This window comes from Canis lupus, chromosome 8 (genome assembly GCF_003254725.2).
Source record: "Canis lupus dingo isolate Sandy chromosome 8, ASM325472v2, whole genome shotgun sequence".
Taxonomy (NCBI): domain Eukaryota; kingdom Metazoa; phylum Chordata; class Mammalia; order Carnivora; family Canidae; genus Canis; species Canis lupus.
Window position 1 is genome coordinate 9,160,823 of NC_064250.1, and position 23,469 is coordinate 9,184,291.

At 37.2% G+C, this 23,469-nt stretch overlaps 1 protein-coding gene across 6 annotated transcripts in view; it reads right to left on the reverse strand.

Annotated features, from left to right (window-relative positions):
* Positions 1-23,469, reverse strand: part of PRKD1 (protein kinase D1) — a 322,843-nt gene that overhangs the window by 167,371 nt on the left and 132,003 nt on the right. The window contains exon 1 of one of the 6 annotated variants that reach the window (XM_035719818.2): positions 3,301-3,322. The exons of 4 other annotated variants lie outside the window; for them this stretch is intronic. The gene's annotated coding sequence lies outside the window, so the exon portion shown is untranslated. One more of the 6 variants, XM_035719817.2, reaches the window with a different exon arrangement.

The window sequence follows — 23,469 nt, forward strand, 5'->3', positions numbered from 1 at the left end:
TGTTCCCCAAGATAGGAAAGAATTTCTTCACTCTCTGTAAAATGCTATACAGCTTCTGGAAAGAATGCTGTAGCTTGTGGAAGAGTTGGTAGTGGCCAAAGATAATAAAACCACCTGCCACCCCACCAGAAGTAACATTTAATAAAATTGGCCTTTCAGTTCATTCCCAAGGGGCCAGATGTCCTCAGCTGAGTATTCAGGCAAGAGCAGCTTCAGCCCCACCCACAAAGACCTCTTTAAGCTTGTATTAAAAAAATATCTGCAAAAGCACTTTTGGATATCTGTGATGCCTTAGGACCTTGATTCAGGTTATTGGGTCAGCAAAATGTATTACATTTCCCGCAAAACTGACTAATGGTCTGTTGCTGTCTCTCATAAAGGCAGATGTAGATAATTTACAAAGACTAAATCTGAAAAATAGTGTGAAAGAGAAAGTTCACCTGTACCCCCAAGAGAGAAAGAAACAAAGAATGAGATGTTGAGAAAAAAAATCTTTAGACATTTGTGTCTTTTGAGGAAGGGAACAGCAAAAATGAATACAGGCTCCCCACCACTATCCAAAAGTAGGGCATTCCTAGAAAACCTTTTGTAAGTTGAAATGTTGGTAAAGTAAAGAAGCAATGAGGATTAATTTACCTGGGAAAATTGTTGAGCATTCTCAGACATAAAAAATAACCTCTTTTAGGCTTTTCTGATGCCTCAAGACACATCTTGCTAAGGGATGCACAAAATAAATTGAGATAAAGCACAGATGTCACAGATACAGTCCAAAGCTGGAGAGACTGGTTGCTGACTCTCTCTAGTTCAGGGGAAGATATTTGCAGTGCCACTGTCACGGCTTGGGGTGCACACTGCCTCTATTACTGCTCACTGCAAAACAAATGCTAAACACTATTTTTGCTTTTTGCCTTTTTTTTTTTTTTTTGTAAAAGCAAGAATTCTCTTCAAATTCCTCTCAATTAGCTAAAACAAATACTAATGTAGGTCCTTCATAAAAGCAAAGTGGTTCAACAAGAACTTTCCAAAAGTGCGGAGGAATAACCTGTATGTAGGTGAAATCTTATACTATGATTTAGCATTAAGTAGGTCAATTTCTTTCATTTCTCATACTTACTTATCAAAGGTCATCTATAAATATACATGCTAAAATAATTTGATTTTTTAATTAGAAAAATAGCAGCTAACCCACCAGTAACTACACTAATATCCTGTGACATAAATTATTCTAGTACAAAATTATATTTTTATTTTCTGGGTGTTTGGAGAACAGTGGTAAACAAGATAGACAAATATCCCCCAACTTCATGAAGATCTAAGATACCCTTCTCTGTTTTCTCTGCCTCAAATTCATGAATTTCCTAGAGTTGCCAGAGGCAATCCACCAAAATTTCCTGTTCTCTTTGTATTTCTGTGATCCAGTTTGCTTCTGATCACAAGATGGGAAAAATGGAAGTCAGTGTAGGAAATGTTTTAAGTGAGACATTGCGAGAGAAGTTTCTGACTTTTCTTTTTCAAAGATTTATCTATTTTGAGGAGATTGAGGAGGAGCAGAGGGAGAGAGAGAATCTCTAGCAGACTCCCAGCTAAGTGTGGAGCCGGACACAGGGCTCAATCTCACAACCCTGAGATCATGACCTGAGCTGAAATCAAAAGACTGAACATTGAACCAACTGAGCTACCCAGGTGCCCCTTCTATTTGATTTTAAAAGAGGGCACAACAAAACTCTCTTAAGAGGAATCTGGTTTACATTGTGATATCTGAGAAATCTGGATCATCTGAATAGCCCAGTAACTGCAAGTTGTCAAAACTCCCTATTGTATTCGTGAAGAAACTGGAAGTTTATAAGAAGGTGGTCAGTGACTATGTCATTTCATCTGGGTCCAGTCATTTTACCAATCCATATTCCTTTCCACAGGGAGGGAATGAATTCATACAGAAATTAGAACTGAGGGGCCCTGGGTGGCTCAGTCGATTAAGTGTCTGCCTTTGGCTCAGGTCAGGATCCCAGGGTCCTAGGATCAAGTCCTGTATCGGGCTCCTCATTTGGCGGGGAGTCTGCCTCTCCCTCTCCCTGTGCTTCTGCCACTCCCTTTGCTTGTGCTCTCTTGCTCGTTCTCAAATAAATAAAAATATTTTAAAAACGTTTTTAAAAATTAAAACTTAGACATTTGAATTGAACATGATATTTTAAAGCTCACTAAATAGATATGAACATAAATTTATATATAAACCTCACTCTAAATTCATGGAAAATAAAATTCATTAGTGAGAATAAAAAAATTAAAACACTGTCTTTCACAAAACTTCAAACACATTTATCAGAATTCACATCACCAGCAAAACAGTCAAAATGCATCGCACTCCAAATTGCATCCCATTTCCCTCAACCTATTTAAAGAAATTGTCCTCTCGAGAAGTGTCAGTACTCATTGCATACACGCTCGCTGGAATGGCCTCCAGGTGAGCTGGTCTTCACATTGCCGGTTCCGTGGGTAACCATCCTCTTAGGCAACAAGTTAGCAGTATTTGCCCCAGGCTTTCACTCCCTCCTTCCAACAAACACTTTCTTCTCTTGATTCCAGAATACTGCGTTCTCTTGGTTTTCCTGCTACTTGAGAGGCTGTAACTTTTCGGTCACTGAATCATTCTCTTCTTTCCAACCTATTAGATAAATGCTGGAGTGCTCAGGGCTCATTCTGCAGAAAGTCTCTTTTCTCTATTTATAATCACCCTAGAGGATATCACCAAGCCCCCTGGCTTGAGATACCATATAGTCTCAGATGACACAAATGTCTATCTCTAGCATTGAACGTTCCCTTAAAAGGCAGACCCATCCATCTAACAGTATTCAACATCTCTGTGTGGATTCATCTGCGGGGTTCACAATGGAACTTCTGACTACTCTTCCCTGATTTTTCCCTTCACTACCCCTGTCTCAAGAAATGACACCAACATCCAGTGGTTTGGGTCAGAAAGGTTGGAATCATCTTTAAATTTTCTCTTTCTCTCTCATTTCACATGGAATTCCTTAAAAAATCTTATTAGCTCTAAAAAAAAAAAGAAAAGAAAAGAAAAAAAGAAAAAAGAAAAAAAGAAAAGCACAGTATCCTCCAAACCTAAAATCTGTCATCATTCCCACTACTATCTCCCAAGTCCAAGCCACTGTCTCTTACCTATAACTGCCCAAGTCACCTGCTCCTCCTCTGGGATGTACAATCTATTCTACACACAGGGACTGGATCTCGCTTTTAAATGTGTCTCAGATCAGAGAGCTTCCAACAGCTTCTCTTCATACTTACCAAGATCCCCCAATCGTAACCAGAGCCCACAAGGTTCTTACATTTCTATCTTTATCTTCTGCCACCCTTCCTCCACTCTAGTCCCATTACTATTTTTCAAGTAAATAATTGATAGTTCTTCCTCAGGACTTTGACACCTGCTCTTTTCTTCCTGCTTGAAATACCCCTTTTCTTGATATTCACATGCTTAACTCCTTCATGTTGCTCATGTGTCACCTCCTCAGCAAGGCTTTCCCTGACCCCCACTAAGTAAAATATAGCTTCTCTAATTCTTTTATCCTGTTTCTTTTACTTCAGAGAAATCATCACCACCTGAAGTTATAGATCTATCTTCATTTTTAAAAAATTATTATCTGTTTCCCAACTACAACATAAGCTCCATTAGAGCAGGAACTTACTCCATATGATTCACTATTATAACTCAACAGCCTAGAATAGTGTCTGGTACGTAGTATGTGCTCAATACATGGTGTTGAATGCATAAATAAATAAGTCATGACAAAGCATACTACTTTATCTCATGAGGGTGTTAGAGGAATTGATTAGCTATTACTTTATTTTTCTTTAACATTTTCAACCCAACCAGTACTGAAAACAAATTCATGATTTCTCGATAGAGGTTTTAGAATCTATCCAGAGACATTTTTTTAAAATGGGTACCTAGCTATCCATAGATTTAAAGAGATGATCTCTCTGCATACTCTAAGTCCACGACCAAAACATGTCAATGACCTGTATTTATTGGGACGATCTGTTCCCCTTTGACTCTTAAAATAAAAACAGTCTTTTATTTTTAGAAACCAGGATTTCCTTTCCCTGTAGAGGTTACAGCCCAGACACATTCAAACACTCAAATGTTTACAATGACTTTGGCAGACTGCTCACCCTGAGGAACCATGTTTCCCCAGTTTAGAAATTCCAGGTCTCTGAGGGTCTAATTCTCATTTTCTGTGCCACTGTGGGTATTCCTCAGTTGACTTATCAGAGTATCTTGACCTTATCACCTTTAGAAACTTCAGATTAAGCAAAGAAAAATTAATATGCTGATTCATCAAGTTAATAGATAACCACAAGATCTTGGTTCAGTTCACCTCTCTCACTTATCAACTACTACTTTCCACTCTCCTCTCAGCCACTCTTCTTGGGACTCACAACTGGCCCCATGCCTCATGGTCTCCTTCTTTGCTGTTCCTTTTGCCTGGAACACTCTTCCACCTAACATATACCTTTGCTTAATTCAGGTCTCTGCCCAAATATCTTTATATTATATACCTCACTGTGTTTAAGTATAATAGGCACAGAGCAGAGTCAGTTAATGGTTGTCAAATGAATGTTCCATAAACAGCATATCTTGGGATGCCTGGGTGGCTCAGTGGTTGAGCATCTGCCTTCAGCTCTGGGAGTGGTCTCAGAGTCCTGGGGTTGAGTCCCACATCGGGCTCCCCTGAGGGAGCCTGCCTCTCCCTCTGCCTATGTCTCTGCCTCTCTTTCTGTATCTCATGAATAAATAAAATCTTAAAAAAACCAAACAGCATATCTTCATCATCCCTTCCCAATTCCTCACATTATCCACTGAATGAATTTTCCTTTACTTCAAACTAGCAGTCTATCTTGACACCCTTAAAATATGATTTTTTCTTAGTTATGAAAAAATTCACTTTATTGATTTAGCGAATTTTACTGAAATGTAAACAAATATTACAGCTAACAATTATTAATACAGTTTGCTAATTTGTGAACTAGCATATTTTAGGAGTTTATGATTTTGTTTCAGTACTTCTCTGGAATAATTTCCCCAGTTTCATTTTATAAGTTCCTACTGCCAATGTACTATAAAATAACCTCAATGTAAGTAGCTTCAAAGAACTAAAATTTTTAAAATATAGTTCTTAAACACATACATCAAAACCACTCCAAATACTTTATTTACATGTCTATGGGAACTGTATAATATGGCTACACAATTACTATTTGCAGGATTTCCCAATAAAAAAAATCAACAAAAGTATTCTTATTCTGTTAATTATTTGGGTCACAGTTGGGGTGCCTCAGTGGTGGAGTTAGTTGGGAGTCTGTCTCTTGGTTATGGTTCAGGTCATGGTCCCAGGGTTGTGGAATTGAGCCCTGCGTTGGGCTCCACACTGAGCAAGGCGTCTTCTTTGGGACTGTCTCTCCCTCTCCCGTTGCCCCTTCCCCTCATATGTGTGTTCTCTTTCTCTAAAGTAAATAAATAAATATTTTTTAAAAATGGAATTACAGCTATAATTATTGAATACATATAATGTGCCATGATTTTGGATTTTAAAATACTGGAGAAAAATAAATTTAAATCTCTACAATCAACCAAAATGCATGCTAAAGGAATTAAATATAAAACAGATAGTTAAATAAATAAATCAGAAAGAAATACAAGAATATATTTGTCTGACTGGGGCAAGTCCTTTCTAATCATTTAAGGCAATAAGCATTCTGGTCCAGGATGGCAGGTGAAGCATACACATTAAAGTTTCATATTCAAAAAAATTTTAAAATGAAGTTTCATTTCCATAAATTCTACTGAAACAGTAAAGTACAAAGGGAATTTAAACCATATTACCCCTGAGTATGGGAGTGGAGAGAGCCATGGAAGAACCAAAACTTCTAACAAGTATCAAGAAGATGGAAATCTGATGGCAACATATCACATTAGGTTGTCACCTTTCCTGGCTATGTATTTACATAGAGACTCTGTGATTTCCCTCGGTATAAGTTTATAGGGAACAGAGGTCTTATCTGCATCATTCACTGCTACATCCTCAGCACCTAGTATATTCCAGGTATATAAGAGGTGCTTAATGCATATTTATCTATTGGATGAATTAATAACCATCAATAGAAAATTAAAGAAACAAAGATGAGTCACTTTAACATATTACTATGCCACCTTTAAAATCCAATGCCAGTCACAAAAGTCTCAATAAATATGCTCTAAACAAATGAACAACGGTGGAAATAAAATCTTAAATGTTGTGAAAAATTTGCCATGATGCTCCAGTAAGTGAAAAAGATCATAAAATAGTAGACAATGAAACCCGTATGTTTGGGCAGCCTGGGTGGCTCAGAGGTTTAGCGCCACCTTCAGCCCAGGGCGTGATCCTGGAGATCTGGGATCAAGTCCCACATCAGGCTCCCTGCATGGAGCCTGCTTCTCCCTCTGCCTGTGTCTCTGCCTCTCTGTCTCTGTGTCTCTCATGAATAAATAAATAAAATCTTTAAAAAAAGAAAGAAACCCGTATGTTGTTAAAAATAAATGCATTCATAGAAAAAGGACTCGAAGAGAATCCAAAAATATCAACTGAAGATATATCTAGCAATGGTATTATGAAAGACTATATTATCTTTTGTGCCTTTTTGCATTTTTCAAGCTTCTCACTACATATGTATAATCCCTTTGTAATTAAGGAGGGGTGGGGAAGCTACTGTAAAACAGAAGGATTTAGTTCTGCTATTCTCTTGGAAGCACTATGCTATCTCTTCTCCCACTCTGTAGCCAGCCAGCTCACACCATGCCATGTGCCAGACTGTAGTCCCATTCTTCACACAGGAAAGGAGGGAAAAATGGAGGTGTGGCAAGAAGGCAGTTATACAGACAGGCAAGAACCAGGCTATGGGTTGTACTCTGCAGTCTAGGATAGAATTTCATAGCCTCTTCAGGTAAGAATATATGCTAGCTACCTCTGTATGTGTGTACATATGCCTATGTTGGGGTGGCACGCAGGTAGAGGTGCTTCCTCCACCACAGTGCAGTGACTAGCACCAAGATAGAATCATAGAAAGAACACCGCCATAGCAGAACAGGTCAGGCACACTTAACTCAACTACTTACTTATAGGTCATTACTGATCCATGCTTAGTGTCAGCTTCCTTACCTAAGTGCAAATAAATCATGTGGCTCTCTGTAAAGTCATTACAAGAGAGCCTGGCATATAGTAAAGTGCCATAAACAATCAATGTTATTATAGGGGAATGATATAAAACCAGTCACTGACAGATAAAACCCTATACTCCTACACTCCTAATTAAGCACGGATTCAATATGTATTTTCCTCCTACCATGTGCAAAATTGCTTCAGAGCAAATACGATAAGTTGCCGGCAGGGGCCCTCTGGGTGGTGCAGTCAGTTAAGCATCTGACTCTTGGTTTTGGCTCAGGTTGTGAACACAGGATCATGAGATCAAGCCCCACATCAGGCTTCCTGCTCAATTAGGAGTCTGCTAAAGTTTTTTTTTTTTTTTCTCTCTCTCTTTCCCTCTGCCTGTCTCCCACTCCCTCACTGTGTTCTCTCTCACACACTTGCTCTGTCTCTCTCTCTCAAGTAAATAAATAAATCTTTAAAAAAAATACAAAAATACTGATTCAAAGGGATACAGTACCCTGGGGTTTATAGCAACATTATCTACACTAGTCAAATTATGGAAACAGCTCAAATGTCCATCAGTTGATGAATAAATAAAGAAGATGTGGTATGTGTGTGTAATATTTCTCAGCCATAAAAAATACCCGAAATCTTGCCATTTGCAATGACATGGATGGAGCTAGAGTATAAGTCTAAGTAAAGTAAGTCAGTCAGATAAAGATAGATACCATATGATTTCACTCATATGAGGAACTTAAGAAACAAAACAAGTGATCAAAGGAGAAAAGGAGAGAGAGAGAGATTGAGAGGCAAACCAAGAAACAGACTCTTAGCTATGGAAAATAAGCTGATAGTTACTAGAAGGGAGGTGAGTGGAAGAATAGTGAAGTGGATGATGAGGAATAAGGAGTGCACTTATGATGAGCACTGAGTGTTATATTAAAGTGTTGAATCACTATATTTTACACTTGAAACTAATATTACACTCTATCTTAACTAACTGGAATTTAAATAAAAGCTTAAAATAAGGATGAAGCATGCAAATTAAGCTCTCTCACTGCCTTGACCCCCTAAGATATCTTCTGCTTTTATTCAAGTTTTGTAAGGCCATGATGTCTAGAATATGGGCAACCATCTTATGAACAAGGGGATAAAGCCAAAGGAATTACAGAAATACCATTCTTGCAACCTGAGACTGTGGTGCGGTAGAAGAGACCCTAGAGCCCCCTACCTACAAACTCCATGTTAAACAAATTTATGTGCCTTATTTCTCAGTATTATTCTGTGGGTTTTCTGTGACATGGATGGATGGAATACATAAAAATGACCAGTAATCATTTCCTTCCCTGTATCCATGTCCATTTAGCTATCCTGTAATTTTTAGTGCTCTCCCACTCTGGCTCTGAGACCGACTGTGTGATTTGCTTTAGCCAACAGGATATAAGCAAGCATGATTCAAGTTCTGTAGACTAGCATTTGTGCTCTCTTGTTGCCCCTGAAACTTGCCATTGCCATGTAAATAGCACACATGTGCACACACACACACAAACAGAAAATTTTCTTCCAGCATTCAAAATAATTATTTGATTCAGCAACGCGCTCATCCATGTCATTGATGAACATGTGAAGTTCTGATGTCTAACACCAGTGCTTCATTTATAACCTACCCACTCACATAAAATTATAAACCAACAGTCATGTCAGAACTACAACTGTTCATCATTTGTAGCCATAGGTTGCAACCATAGGATAAAAGAATAAAAAAAAAATAGACAAAATTATTCTACGAGATATAATTGGCTATATGGAATTTCTAACAAAGGGTATTGCACATTCTATTACTTGTAAATTATATGCTATGTCACATTTTATATCATTAAAACTTCTAACAGTTTTCTTCAGTGCTTCCTGTTAAACATTTACCAGCGTAGTGCTGAGTAGGATGCAATGTGCCATCCCGCTCCTTAAACCCCAGATGTTGAGGCAAAGAAGAGATTCTTCCATTTCTCAGTCATGAAAAAAGATAATAAATTATTTTCCTCAAGGAAATGGTGCTCAACTGTTTAGGAAAGGATGGTACAATTAGGGACAGTGGGCTGCAACTTGCCTATAAACCTTCAGGGAAAGCTAGAACAATGGTTGGAGGCCAGGTGAGGAAGCTGGAGTTCTAAAAACAAGAACTTTTTATTTGCATTCCTCCCCACGAATGAACAATTATTTGTTTTACTTTACTTCCAGGCTTTCTAAAATGTTTGCACCAATTAGGAATAGGAATCAGGTAACAACTTCTTATGTGGGCCTCATTTTTGAGGACCTGTGCGGGTATCACCAACTTAACATAAGGTCAAAGGCCAAAATATGACATTAATTGAGAACAGTGATTTAAAAAACTTTCCTGATTTTTTTCATAACCTTTACTTTCTATTGCCAAAATATGTGCATGAAAATAAGATCAAGGAGGCTAACAGTTTATTCCCTCCCCACATTTTCCTCCCAAAGTCATATGAGGAATAGAGTGTGGGAGGAGTGCAGGACAGATCTCAGGCTGGGGAAAATCAACCTCTTAGTTAAAAGAAATGGGAAGAGACATTGTTTGACTGTTTGGAAAAGGAAAAGTATAGAAAGAGAAATAACAAGACAGTGGATTTTTTTTTCTAATACAGAGAGAAAGGAAAAAAGTAAATTGGAAAAAGCAAGTTGCTGTGGTGGGGGGGAAAAACGTGAAAAGAGAGAGCCAAGAAATGTAAAGGGCAGTATAGAAAAAATGAAGTGGCATATAAAAGAAACAGGAAGAGGAGGGAAAAAGAGCCAGAGAGAATGATTAGTTTCTAATTTGCTGTGCCATGATGAGTATTTCAGAATCCATTCTGCTAATGCTTGCCAAACTTCCTCCTTAAATTTAGGAGGCTGGCCATTTTCCCCCACATTTTAGGAGTCTGGGTCCTTGAGTGTTCTCAGTTTGATAATAGCTATAAATGAAGTCAACTGGAAGCTGGTGTTCACACAGTATTCTTACGCATTCTGTCTGTTAGAGTCTACATTTGATATCCTGACTTCTCGAGACATTCCTGAGACAGTAGACACTTGCTATTTTTGGCAGATAGGATCCGTTCTTCCTTCTTTTGGAAATGGTATCTATGCTTCCTGCTTCCTTTGGCAAGTCTCTTTTTTTTTTTTTTTTCCTCTTTTATTCCTACAACTTCCTTTTCTCTCTCCACCTCAGGGAGAGCCACTGTAATATGCTTCATGTGTATCTTTGGTTTGTACATGCATGCATATATTTGATTTATAAAAATAACATTATGCAACATACCATTTTAGTCCTCTTTTGCTTTTGAGATGTATCCATGCTGCTGTGTGCACATCAAATCCATAGTTTCTGCCAGCTGCATTCCTTTGTGTCCACTATAATCTACTTATCTGCTTTTCTAGTGAGACATCCAGATTTCTACCAACTCACTGCTCCCCCCCATCAATGCTACAATAAAATAAGTTGATCTATGCTCCTCATGTATCTGTGTAAGAAATTTCTTGAGGCCATATGTACCCAAACTGAGTTATAATATTTGTATAGTTTGACTTAACTAAATAGTAACAGATTGCTCCCCCGGATGGCTACACCAGTCTCCACTTTCATCAGCAATACCTAAGGCTTCCTAATTACACAGATCCTCAATAACAGTTGGCATTATCCAACTTTAACTTTTTTCGCATTTTAATAGATGAAAGATGACATCTCATAATTCTTCTAGTTTGCGTTTGTCTAATTATAAAATGATTTGAGATTGTGGGCATTAGGAGTTTCTTCCTCTGTAAGTTAGCTGTTCCTATTGTTTTATTTTTCTTTTGGTGTTGCTTTCTTTCTGTAGTCCATTTTTTGAAACTCTTTTTTTTATTTTTTTTTTAAGATTTTTATTTATTTATTCATGAGAGACATAGAAAGAGGGGCAGAGACACAGGCAGAGGGAGAAGCAGTCTCCATGCAGGGAACCCTACGTGGGACTCGATCCTGGATCTCCAGGATCCTGCCCCGGGCTGAAGGTGGCGCTAAACCACTGAGCCACTGCGGCTGCCCTCTTTGTATTCTATATATTGGTCCCTTGTTGTGTTTTAGATATTATGAGTATCTTCCCCCATATAGTCATGTTTATCAATGTTGCTGATGGTGCCCTTTAGTGAGCAGAAATCCTGTGTTGTCATCAAATTCTTCAGTTTTTCATTTTATGATTTCACTCTTGAAATTTTGTTTAGGATGGCCTTCTTCCTTCTCTCCATTACAAGACAGTTTCCTAAATTTTCTTTGATTTAATTTATAATTTTAGCTTTCATACTTCTATCTTTCATCTACCTGGAATACATCTTTGTGTATCAGACTTAAAATGCATGTTTTATTTTTTCCATAAGCCAATTTTCCCAATATCATCTATTAATCCATCTGTTCCTCATTGATCTGTGGTGTAAGTCTTTATCATACATAAGATTCTCCCATATATATCACTTTAGTTCTGAGCCTTTCATTCAATCTTTTCAGTCTCTCTCTCTCTGTTCTTGTACCAATAAAACTTAAAAGAAATTATTATGACTTGGTATTCTTTTACTATTTCATGGTCAAATCTCTTTGTTTTCCTCTTCTTGAGGTTGCTTCATTTACTTCTGAATTTGTATTTTTCCATAAAAAATTTGTAATAAATTAGTGTTTTTTAATCTAACTGAAATTGTGATCCAGTTTAAGTTAGGGAGGTTTGACATCTTAATAATATTAAATTATATCATCCTACAAGCATGGACTGTCTCTTTTCATATACATCATCTATTATGATTTTTATTAAAGTTTTAATATTCCCCATGGAAGCCTTATATAAATTCAATTATGTTAATTTCTAGATATTTAATACTTTGCATTACTTTTTTCCCTTTGTAATGTCTAGTTGATGTCTCCTAGTATAGAAAAATATTACTGATTGATTTATGAAAGCTGATCTTGCATCCAGGACCTTGGTTGACTTAATCTATCCAGAAGTTTGCCTATAAATTTTTCAGGAGTTGTTTTCTTTTAAGATAGATGGTCATTTCATTTGCAAATAATGAGAGATTTATCTCTCTCATTCCAATCCTTCCATTTCTTTTCTTTTTTTTTTTTTTTTCTACAGTGCTGTTCTTGGGGCACCTGGGGAGCTCACTCTCTGTTAAGCCTTTGGCTCAGGTCATGATCCCAGGGTTCCAGGATCAAGCCCCACATGGGGTTCCCTGTTCAGTGGGGAGCCTGCTTCTCCCTCTCCTGCCATTCCCCCACCTTGTGCTCTCTGGCTCTATCTCTCTGTTAAATAAATAAAATCTTTCTTAAAAATTAAAAAAAAAATAAAGGGTTGGTCTTTACCTATTCACTTTTTTAATGTTCCAAAATATCTACTAAGCTTTTCCATGAAATCTAATTATTTTGTTTTTTGTATGTGATACCTCCCAAATTAATAAGTACCTTATTCCCAAAATATATTTTTCATAAACAGGTATTAAACCTTATAAAATGCTTTCCTGGGATCAATTAAGATAATCATATGATTTTTTTTCTCCTTTTATCTAATAGTAGATGAATTATTCTGACATATTTTTTAAATATCAAATATAAAGCTCTACTTTATCATAATGCATTATTTGTAATACACGGTAGGATCTATTTAGCTATTGTTTTACTTTGGGTTGTGGTGTCTACAGAAAAACAGATCTTTTCCTCTGTTGTGCTCATCAGGCTTTAAAATTAAGATTACAGTAGTCTCATTTCATGAGCTGGACAACTTTTGCTCATTTCAATTTTCTGGAACAACTTTCGACAATAGGAATTAGAGTCCCTTAAAAGTTTGGTATGATTGATTTACAAAGCCAACAATGGTTGTATGTTTCTAATAGTTAATTGGTTAATTTTAACCCTTCATTGCAGTGCATGTACTCCTAGCTCTCAAGGTGGGGCATGTATTTTAAACCTACCAATTAGCAAAATCTGTTACCTTTGCTACAGTGAGTGGTTCAGGGATTGGGTATATTACCTTAATTGGCCCAGAGAAAATAAAACCCAGAATTTTTGTATGTGTGTGAACAGTTGAAGAGTTGAAAAACTGCAGCTCTTCACTGTCTGGCTTAGTGGCATAAGAATATGAACCTTGGAATCATTAAGGGGAGAGATTGTGGACTTTAGCAGCTCACTGTGTAGACTGGAGCCAAATGTAAGATCAACTAAGCCAGGAGATATACCCTAGTGGTACTGTTTGAGTCCTAGATAAAACCAAGTCCACCCCTAGTCAATACAGTTCGGTGTACCAAGATCCACAAGAAAAATATTTCATTTTTCATCACATGATTCCTAAAAACTTGGTCCTAAAACCTCAGCCTATAAACTCAGATCCTCCTTGGTTCTTTGTGGATTACTGGCCCCCTGCCCCTAAAACACTGCCTGAGGGAAGTAGACAACTCCCTGATCCTTGTGGTGATGACCTGAGTCCACATTTTTTGCTTACTCTCAACTGTGCTGGGACAGAGCCTTCTTACTCAGTAGGCTTGATCTCACTTTCAGACCCTGGTTTTCTTTCGACCTTGTGAACAACTAGATTTCTCTTTAGCTCTCCACCCAATCAGCATCGCCACACAATGCCGTGGTCACAGTGTCACAGATTTGGAGATAAAGTAGAGATTTACCAATTACTACAGTCATTTTTCACTCAATTTTCATAGTCAGTTGTAGACATAGTGTGACATTACAGTTTCATAATCTAATGAAGGGGAAAAAACAGGAAAAAATATCTTGATATATAGTCATATCTTTATATCTATAATGGTTATACATATATATTTTTTTTCCTTTAGTAAGTTCTGGCACTCTCAATACCCCCACTGAGTTTCTAGAACATATGATATCATTTCAAAGACATATGACAGAGAAACAATGTTTAGATTTCTAAAAGTGACACAAACTGAATTTTAACTGTAACAAACTGTTGTACCAAGCTATGTTTAAAAACTTTACATTTAGAAACAATGACACATGCTGCCAAAGTCTGTTTGAAGTGTTCTTTCTCTGTACTATGCATAAAGACTTTCTATGTTCTTAAATCAAAATTTAATCAGTGATGAAGGTATATTCAAGATTTTGAAGATTTCTTTTTCTATATTTTGAAAGTATACAAATGGTAGGTCATTTTTCATGAATTAAACTTTCAAGAATGAAAGCAACATTCCAAAAAAAAAACCACTAACAGTCTTTGGTATATCACTTTAAAGCAAGACAAAACTTCCACGGAAACTGGCCAATGTCTGTCCTTCATTCAGTCCTTACTGGAGGAAAACAGGACTAGTGTAGATATGGAGTAGTCATGTGATCTAAAAGGAACTATGCTGGAACGTCTGGATGGCTCAGCAGTTGAGCGCCTGCCTTCAGCTCAGGGTGTGATCCTGGGATACGGGATCCAGTCCCACATCAGGTTCCCTGCATGGAGCCTGCTTCTCCCCTCTGCCTATGTCTCTGTTTTTCTCTCTCTGCTTCTCTCTCTGCGTGTCTCTCATGAATAAATAAATAAAATCTTAAAAAATAATAATAAAATAAAAGGAACTATGCCACTGGTCCTTCCCAAACTTCATTGCAGGCTGGTGTCTTTACCATGTAATCAGAAAGTCTGAGGTTCTGCAGACAAAGCTCTGTAAGTCCGCATAGTGGCAAAACCACAGTAGTCGTCCCAGATTTGAGAGATGTGTTATTTCATAAATTACGTGAAAGGCTCAGGACTCACCAATACAACTGCCGTTTGAGATAGCTGTTCATGAATTTTATGAAAAGGGGAGAGTGGCCAAGGACCAATCTCTATGCTTCTCTTAACTTAAATATATTCTCTGGTAGAAAAGACTTTTCGACTTTGAAGTTTCTGTGTCTTAGTCCATCCAGGGGCCTGGCAAATAAACAAGAGAATTTATTCTCCGTTCTAGAGGCTGGTAGTTCAAGATCAGAGTACCAGTATGATTGAGTGAGGGCCCTCTTTTAAATGGCAAAATTCTGTTTCTTGACATGGAGGAAGGGGATACGGAGCTCTGTGATGTCCCTTTTTAGAAGAATACTAATCTTAAAAAACAAAAGAAATGAGTAAACAAGCAAAAAAATAGAATCAGATCTATGGAGAACAAACTAATGATTGCCAGAGGGGATGGAGGTGAGGGGTAGGCAAAACAGGTGAAGAGGAATGAAAGATACAGGATTCCAGTTATGGAGTAAGTCTCAGGAATAAAAGGTACAGCATAGGGAGTATATTCAATGATATTTTAATAGTGATATTTGATGACAGAGGGTGGCTACACTTCTAGTGGGGATAGCATAAGGTATAGAGATGTCAAATTGCTATGCTGTATACCTGAAATTAATGTAATGTTATGTGTCAACTATGTTTTAAAAAATTGTTTTAAAGAGTACTAATCCCATTCAGGAGAGTTCTACTCTACTGACTTAAGAACCTCCCAAAGGCCACATCTCCCAATACCATCACATTGGGCATTAGGATTTTAGCATATGAAACTTCAAGAGGACACAAACATTGAGACTACAGAACCCTTATAGCATATAAACTTCCATCTTTCTAATTTTAGACTTGTCTGTGTAGTCAAAAGACTAAAAATCATTTATTTACAACCCAGAGTTTTCAACTATATAAAAAATAACAATTATTAAGATACTGTATAGGATTATTAACAAAGATCAGCAGGGTTAACATCATATTGCCGGTAAACTAGAACAGCTCCATACCCCCCTTAATGAGTATCTAAAGTCTATCAGCTGTTTCACTATTCTTAGGTTCTAGCATGGTGCCTCGGCATACAGACAAGCATCATACTAACTCCTAAGGATTCTGGGATGAAAGCTATTTCCCGCTTTCAAGGAACTCCCAGTCTAGTAAGAGAGCTGGAGAACCATGCAGTATTTCCACAATGATAAAGCTAATGCAGGGTACCAAGGAAACATGGATAAGGGAGGTACCCAGCTCCATTTGAAAGCTACATGGAGAAAGTGTCACCTCACCTGAGTTTTGAAGCATCAGATGAAGCTGGGCAAAGAGAGAGGGGCATGTGCAAATACACAGCACTCCACGAGAGTGACTAAGGACTGTGTATAGCTATAACAAATCATACTTCAGGAGACTGGCAGGAGAGCTAGGCAGGGAACAAAACCCTTTATCATCATAACAAGGACTTTTTGTTTTATTATATACATAAAAGAGTTCAATCATTTTGCTTTGTTTTGTTTTGTTTTTAAATAGAAACATGGCCTGATCATAAATGAGGTTTCCCACAGACTGGTTTAAAGGGAGTGAGAGTAGGAGCAGCAGAGATCCACACAGGAAATGCTGAGGGCCTTCCCCAGGGCAGAGCAGTGGGGGAAGAGACAGGGGTAACAGATTTGAATACAGAGGGGGAAATGTGCACAGGGAAATGATAAAGTCAAGACAATGCTAAGATATGAGGATTGAGCCACCAGATAATGTTGACATTCTTTAAAATTAGGAATATAGGGGAAGAAGAGACTCGAGAGGAGATGAGGAATTATTCTAGGAGCTATGAAATGCTGGCATGCAAGGTCTGTTTCCTGGGTGTGCCTTACTTTCTGAATGCACTGCTCAAAAGCTAGTAATTTTCTGCCAAAATTATAGTTTCCTCCGAGGTAAATAGAAAGCTCTTCTCACCAAGAGAAGAAGATAAAAGCATGGAAAGGAAAAGAAGAAAAAAGAAAAAAAGAAGATATGTCAATGAGCAGAGTGAAGAACATGAAAGAAGAGAGAAGTGAATGTGGTTGTCAGAGCAGAGGGGTGGGGAGGATGGGTGAACTAGATGAAGGAGATTAAGAGGTAAGAACTTCCAGTTATAAAAATAACTAAGTCACAGAGATGTACAGCACAGGGAATGTAGTCAATAACATTGTAATAACTTTGGATGCTGAGAGATGGTAACTAGACTTAGCATGGTGAGCACTGAATAATGTACAGAATTGCTGAATCACCATGTTGTATACTTCAAAGGAATATAACATTGTGTGTCAACTATATTTCAATTAAAAAAATAAATTACTTCTCTTGGTTCAAAATGGAAGGGAAGGGAAGGGGAGGGGAGGAGGGAAGGAGGAAGTAAGGAAAGAGGGCAGAAATGATAACCACAGAGAATAGAAAGACAATAGAGTATGAACCAAACCTGAGTAGTTGTCCAGATGCGACTCCAAGGTGACTACAGTGAGTCTTCAAACCCTGGTGACCCAGCAAACCATGAGAATAAAAATTCCAGACACAGCCTGCAGTTCAGCAGGAGGTCAGAGACCTCAGACATCTCTTTTAGTAAAAATCTGTTCTCTCTCTAAGGAAGCTAAGGAAGGAGGGGATTGAGCAGGGTATATTTTACTTCTTTTTCCACATTTGCAGATAGCCGGCAAATATATAACTGTAGAAGTTTAACTACAATATCAGGACTTATTTATATCATTTTTTATAAAAAGTCAATTCCTTAATCGAGCTTTAGAGCACAAGAGATTCAAATTCCACCAAGCTGTTGGGTGTAGTCCATACATTAACTTTGTTGGCCAATATGTTAAAATTGGGAGATTTCACATAATTTCTGATTTCTCCAAAGTTGGGACCAAGAGAGGATGCCTTCAGATGCAGAACATGTTGATTTTGAAACCTTAATCTACCACTCTTGAAGAAAAGAATGTTCTTGTCATATCAGTTATTTTTCATAGTGTGCTTATATTTGATAAAAGCACATTCCCTTCCAGTAGAAATAAGTTTTTACATATAAGAGTTCCTATACTTAAGAATTCTCAATTTATAAACTTTATACGTAAAGCTATGCTCCAGAGAATAGTGTGTCAATATTGCACAGATGGTGTCCATTAGTCCTATGCAGTCATTTTGGTCTTAACCATCACAGGTTTCCATAAGGAGACTTTTAATTGTGTTAGGTTTCAAAGGTTCCACAAGTGTAGTTAGCACACACTACTGAGATGAGGTGCATAGTCAGTAAGAGTGGAAAGTGCTAGTGAGGTGAGGCATACTAGTAGGAAGCAAGCAAAAAACGAAAAAATGAAAAAGAGTAATTGAAACTATGCCAAGTACATGGAATTCACATGAAGGCAGAAGTTGGGACTGTGCGTCGAAGGTGCCCACTTCACAGGAGCAAAGAAAGGGTATGCTGTGGCAAAACTCACTAAGTGAAAACTCATAAAGGAGAGCATAAACTCACTCCTACAGAAAATCTATACTGATATTTTTCTTTATGACTAAGAAACTGGATATTAGTCACTGCCAAATATTTCTTCTTTATAAAAATACAATTCAATTTTTTCACATTCAAAGCCTATGGTCAAAAGTTAAAATAATCTGACTGACCTACACTTGATTATAAACACATGCAAAGGCTTCAGAAACACAGACAGACCTCCCCAATGTTATTAAATAAGAGACTATTGTGTACAGTGACTGGGCAAGAAGCACAGTTTACTATTTTTGTATGATGGTAGTTTTCAATAGCTCTCTTATTTCCTTTTTTAATAGGCAGCATTCCATTCAGCCAACCCCAAATTCCCTCTTTCCTCATACTGGAGAAATTGTTCTGCAATCTACTTTGCAGAGTCGCTGAGTTATGCCCATGAGAGAGCACACACAGTTCGATCCTATTTGCACTAGCGGCTCATTAGAACAGCTTCTGGATTTCAAATTCACTTTAAGGGGACCCTTGGATTGCACCAACTGGAATTTTCTCACCTTCAATGAACATTAAACACATTAGCTAAAATACATACTAGGGAATTATTTCTTGATTGGGGGAATCAAAATTCTTGATTGCTACCCAGATGCTCCAATCTACCAAGCCTTACAACACAGCTGATTCCATTTCAGTCTTTCTAGATCCTTTGTGACATATATATTGCATATATATATATATATATATATATATAATATATATATATATAATATACATAGACATTTATAGCAATAGATTGTTAGTTTTTGTTTTTGTAGCTTATGTTTTTTATTTTTTTGGCAGCTTATGTTGATATAATAGCAGGCAGCTATTATATGATATATAATATACATATAATAGATAAGTATGTAAATAATAGCTTCTTGTTTGTTTTAATAGTCTATATCTATAAAGTTACTTTGTAAAAGTTTATCCTAAATAAAACTCTTACAGAATTGGTGGTCCTAGGCACACCCCTGTTCACTACATTTTATAATGTTTCAATTTTAATTACCATTTTAACCTCTTATTTTAAGTAACCAGTATTGAAATCCCATTAAAATAGAAAATATGTTCCCTTGCCTCCTTAAGTGTATCTTGTTAAACATAACTTGAAGTTTTAAACATTAGCTTGAAGTCACCATAATAAATGTCAATAATTACTGAAAGCAACAGAGTAGGCCATCAAAAAGCACAGGCATTTTAAAGCCCTGGGCTCAATGCTCAAATTCATCAACTAATTTGGGCTGTCTGAGCCTTGGATTGCTTACCCACAAAGCGGGAATAAGAACACATTTCTCATCTGGTTGTTGGGATGAGTTAGATAATTAACAGTACTCAAAAACAAGTCATCATTTCTCTAGAAGGCTGGTGGAGTATACTCGGAATCTGCTGAGATAGGTGAAATGTTGCTTCTAGTCTAAACAGCTCCACACTACTGCACTTTTAGAGTGCTCGGGCTTGATTTTATTACTTTTGACTATCTGCCTGTCACGGTATCATAAGCTCATGCTGTCACTGGTATCATTATGTTAGCCAGTGGTCTAACAAGTAAAATAAAAAGGGAGCACAGGATACATAAATAAAAGAAGCCTTCCTGTACATAGAAGAGTTCGCTTTCCTCTTGTGAGCAAGACAAGGGAGTTTCCCTAAATAAAGATATTCTCAAAGGAAAATGGGAGAAGAGATGTTTCAAACTGATTTACACCAATTGGGTCAGTAACAACTGCTCAATTCTTTTGATAAACATACGAGTAGTCTTGGATAATCAGCAAAATGTGTTTTACTGAAAACAAGTCCCAGACTGAACTAGATCACAAGTTCAAACAAGCAGTAGCAAGCAGGCATATACCACCATGCCACCTGTTACTGTAGACTCTTGAACTCCCCTCTCTTTTTTTTTTTTAAGATTGATTTATTTATTTGAGAGAGAGAAAGTATGGAGGGATATGGGAGAGAGAGAGAATCCAAGCAGACTGCATGCTGAGTGCAGAGTTCAATGCAGGGCTCAATCTTACAGGCTTGAGATCATGACGTGATCTGAAACTAAGAGTCAAACTCTTAACCTATTGAGCCACCCAGATGCCCCTTCCGTCCTTAGTCTTTTTAAGGCACTCCACATACCAAAGATTTACCATTCCACAAGGATCAGCTAGCCCTCTAGTCAAATCAGAATACAGAATGCTCCTTGGGGTGGACCCATTGGCATTTTCCCCTGTGATTCTTCTGCTAAAGAATATGCAGAGAGAACTGGCTACAGGAGCACCTTATCTAGTTAATATATTCTGTCTGGTGACTTTTGGCTCATCCTGGATCCAAATGCAATCTAGGCAATCTAAATTACCCCTCTCTTTCTCTGATTTGTTGATTATAATCTACTTTAAATTTATAAATTAGAATAGTCTGTATTGGTTCTGTTTTTTTTTTTTTTTTTGTAGATAGATTGATTTTGTTTTTATGATGACACTTATACTACAGAACAGAAGTACTTAGGGATATTTATCCCACAGACATACTGAATCAGAATGTCCATGGTGGGACCCGCATGCATAATTGAGGGGTTAGAAAAGGAAAGATCCTATTTGGTTCTGATATACACCCTTGATAAAGAACCACTGGAGAACTGCCAGTCAGTGATAATAATGAACTAGATTTTCAAACTAGTCTTTCTCCAATGGGGTGTATACATGTGTTTATATGTGTGGGTATGTGTGTATAAAATTCTGGGGATATATATATATATATATATATATATATATAGTGCCTTATATATATATATATAATGCTGAGTAGGCTTTTTAAAACTAGATCACTTTAAAAGTATCACAAGGTAATAAGGAATCATTAGCTCAACACTGAAGGAAAAACAGGAACCCAGAGAAATAAGCTAGCATGGAAGTTTTCTTTCCACAAGTCTATTAGCCAGTTCTGACAAATTTCAAAATTCCTGGAGATTTGAACTTTTGTCTTCATGTCCTCACTAGCAGAAAGCAACTGAAATCAAAAGCCCAGACTGACACAAGGTACCCTGGCAGAAACAAATATTGTTTCCTTTTGAATCCCAACCTAAATGTAGAGTACAGGTAAAATAGAATGGATTTGTAGTCCAAACTGGCATTATGAAGATCCTCCAGAGAAATTCAAGCCTTAAACTTAGTTGGTGCTAGACTCAAAGTGTCACCTGGTACCCAGCAAAAGCAAATATAGATTATTTCCAGAGGAAGTTATCTTAATTCCAGAACTCAACTAGAGTCACATGCTCCACCAACTGAGCCAGCCAGGCACCCCACAGTGGTAAATTTTAACCAAAAAGGAAAAGTGTGGGAGGGGTTATAATTGGAAAAGCTGTCAGTGTTCTTTTCCTTGACCTGATGATGATTGCATGAATTTGTGCTTTATAATATTCATTAAATCATACTTTCAGCTTTATGGATTCTCTTAATTTCATATTATATTTTCTAATGAAAGCAATATTTAAAAAAAACAGAAGAAGAAAGAGTAATAGAAAGAGGGAAGAAGAGAAGAAGGAAAGAGAAGAGGAGAAGAGGAGAAGCAACAATGAGTGAAATCCCAAGTTCCATAAGACAAGTGACTGTATCTTTTCTCTTCAGTGTATAAGGTCAGATCAGTTCTTAACCATACAATGCCTTCAGTAAACCCTCCCCACTGCCCACTATGTTCACTGTAGGCTCTAGTTTGGTCATTGTCTTGATTTTTAGTTCTCTTCGACAGCTTTCTCAATGAGCAAAAAACTATGACATAATACATCTTGGAATAAGTATTCAAGGAGCAGGGGAATTAGGATATCATAGGATGACACTTGCTCAATACAATTTTAGACCCATTTAATCTTATAGTCATCATTCTTACGGGTATGATAAGTACTCCAACTGTGGCTTTCTTTTCATAGGTGTTGTCCATGAGTCTCACTAATGCTGAACAGTCCTGTCAATATGGTCATCCATGTCATGCTCTCCAGATATAATATAAGGACATGGGACTTTTTACTCTACCTCAGCAGGAATAGAAGTACTACCTGTAATTTATATATGTATCCTCCATGGACTTGATTTTGAGCACCCTAAAAAAATTTTAGTTGGAAAAATGTGGCTGCTGAACGGAATTCATGACTTCTATAGATTTGGAAAATAAATAATAAATCACTGGTAACTGAAATAAATAATAAATTTTAGGGACCAAAGAATGTGATCCTTTAAAATGTGAAACTTTAGTTCAGAATTTAAGATTACAGATGTTTGAAGGTAGGGGAAAGAGAAAAACAAACTTTTATTATTAACATTTGCTCAACATACAGCACATTCTTTGGGGTCACTTTGGTATCACTGGCTGCCCTGAACTTAAAAAAACAGACTAAACTAATCAATCCCTGACTGTTTTGAGGGAGAAACTCTACATAAGAGTAGGAATTTGTTCTCTCTCCCAACGGAATCATGTTTTACTTCACATATACTCTCCAAAAGGAATGGTTTGTACTCCATGCTTTCTTATTTAATGTTTTTAAAGTATGTAGCTAATCTTATATTACTCCTAATTATAATCCCCAGCCCTCACCCCTAAAATCCTCATTTCCATGCTACCAGACTTTCCTGAATCTTTTCTGCCCCCGAAACAAAAAACATACCTAGATTTTCTGCTCTATCTTAGTGATCTATCCAGGTTCTGGAGGTCTTGTTTAATTGGTCTACAGAACTCCAATTCTAAGAGAAAAAAATCTCACACAATAATGCCACCCAATTTATCTCCGTTGAGTGTTCATCCAGCTGGAAAACCCTCAGCAATGGGGGCTCAAACTCAAATCAGGATCCATCACCCAAGTAGCTGAAATTATAAGGCAGTTCTAATTAATTCTTGTAAATGGTTACCAGTTGGCCTTTGCTGTGCATTCTGGAGCCATGCAAAATATTTCTATTCTCTCATCCTTAGACAGGTCTATCATAAATACCTGAAGGGAGTTCTATTTTCTTATATCTGGGTTAAACATAGTGCATTCTGTCAA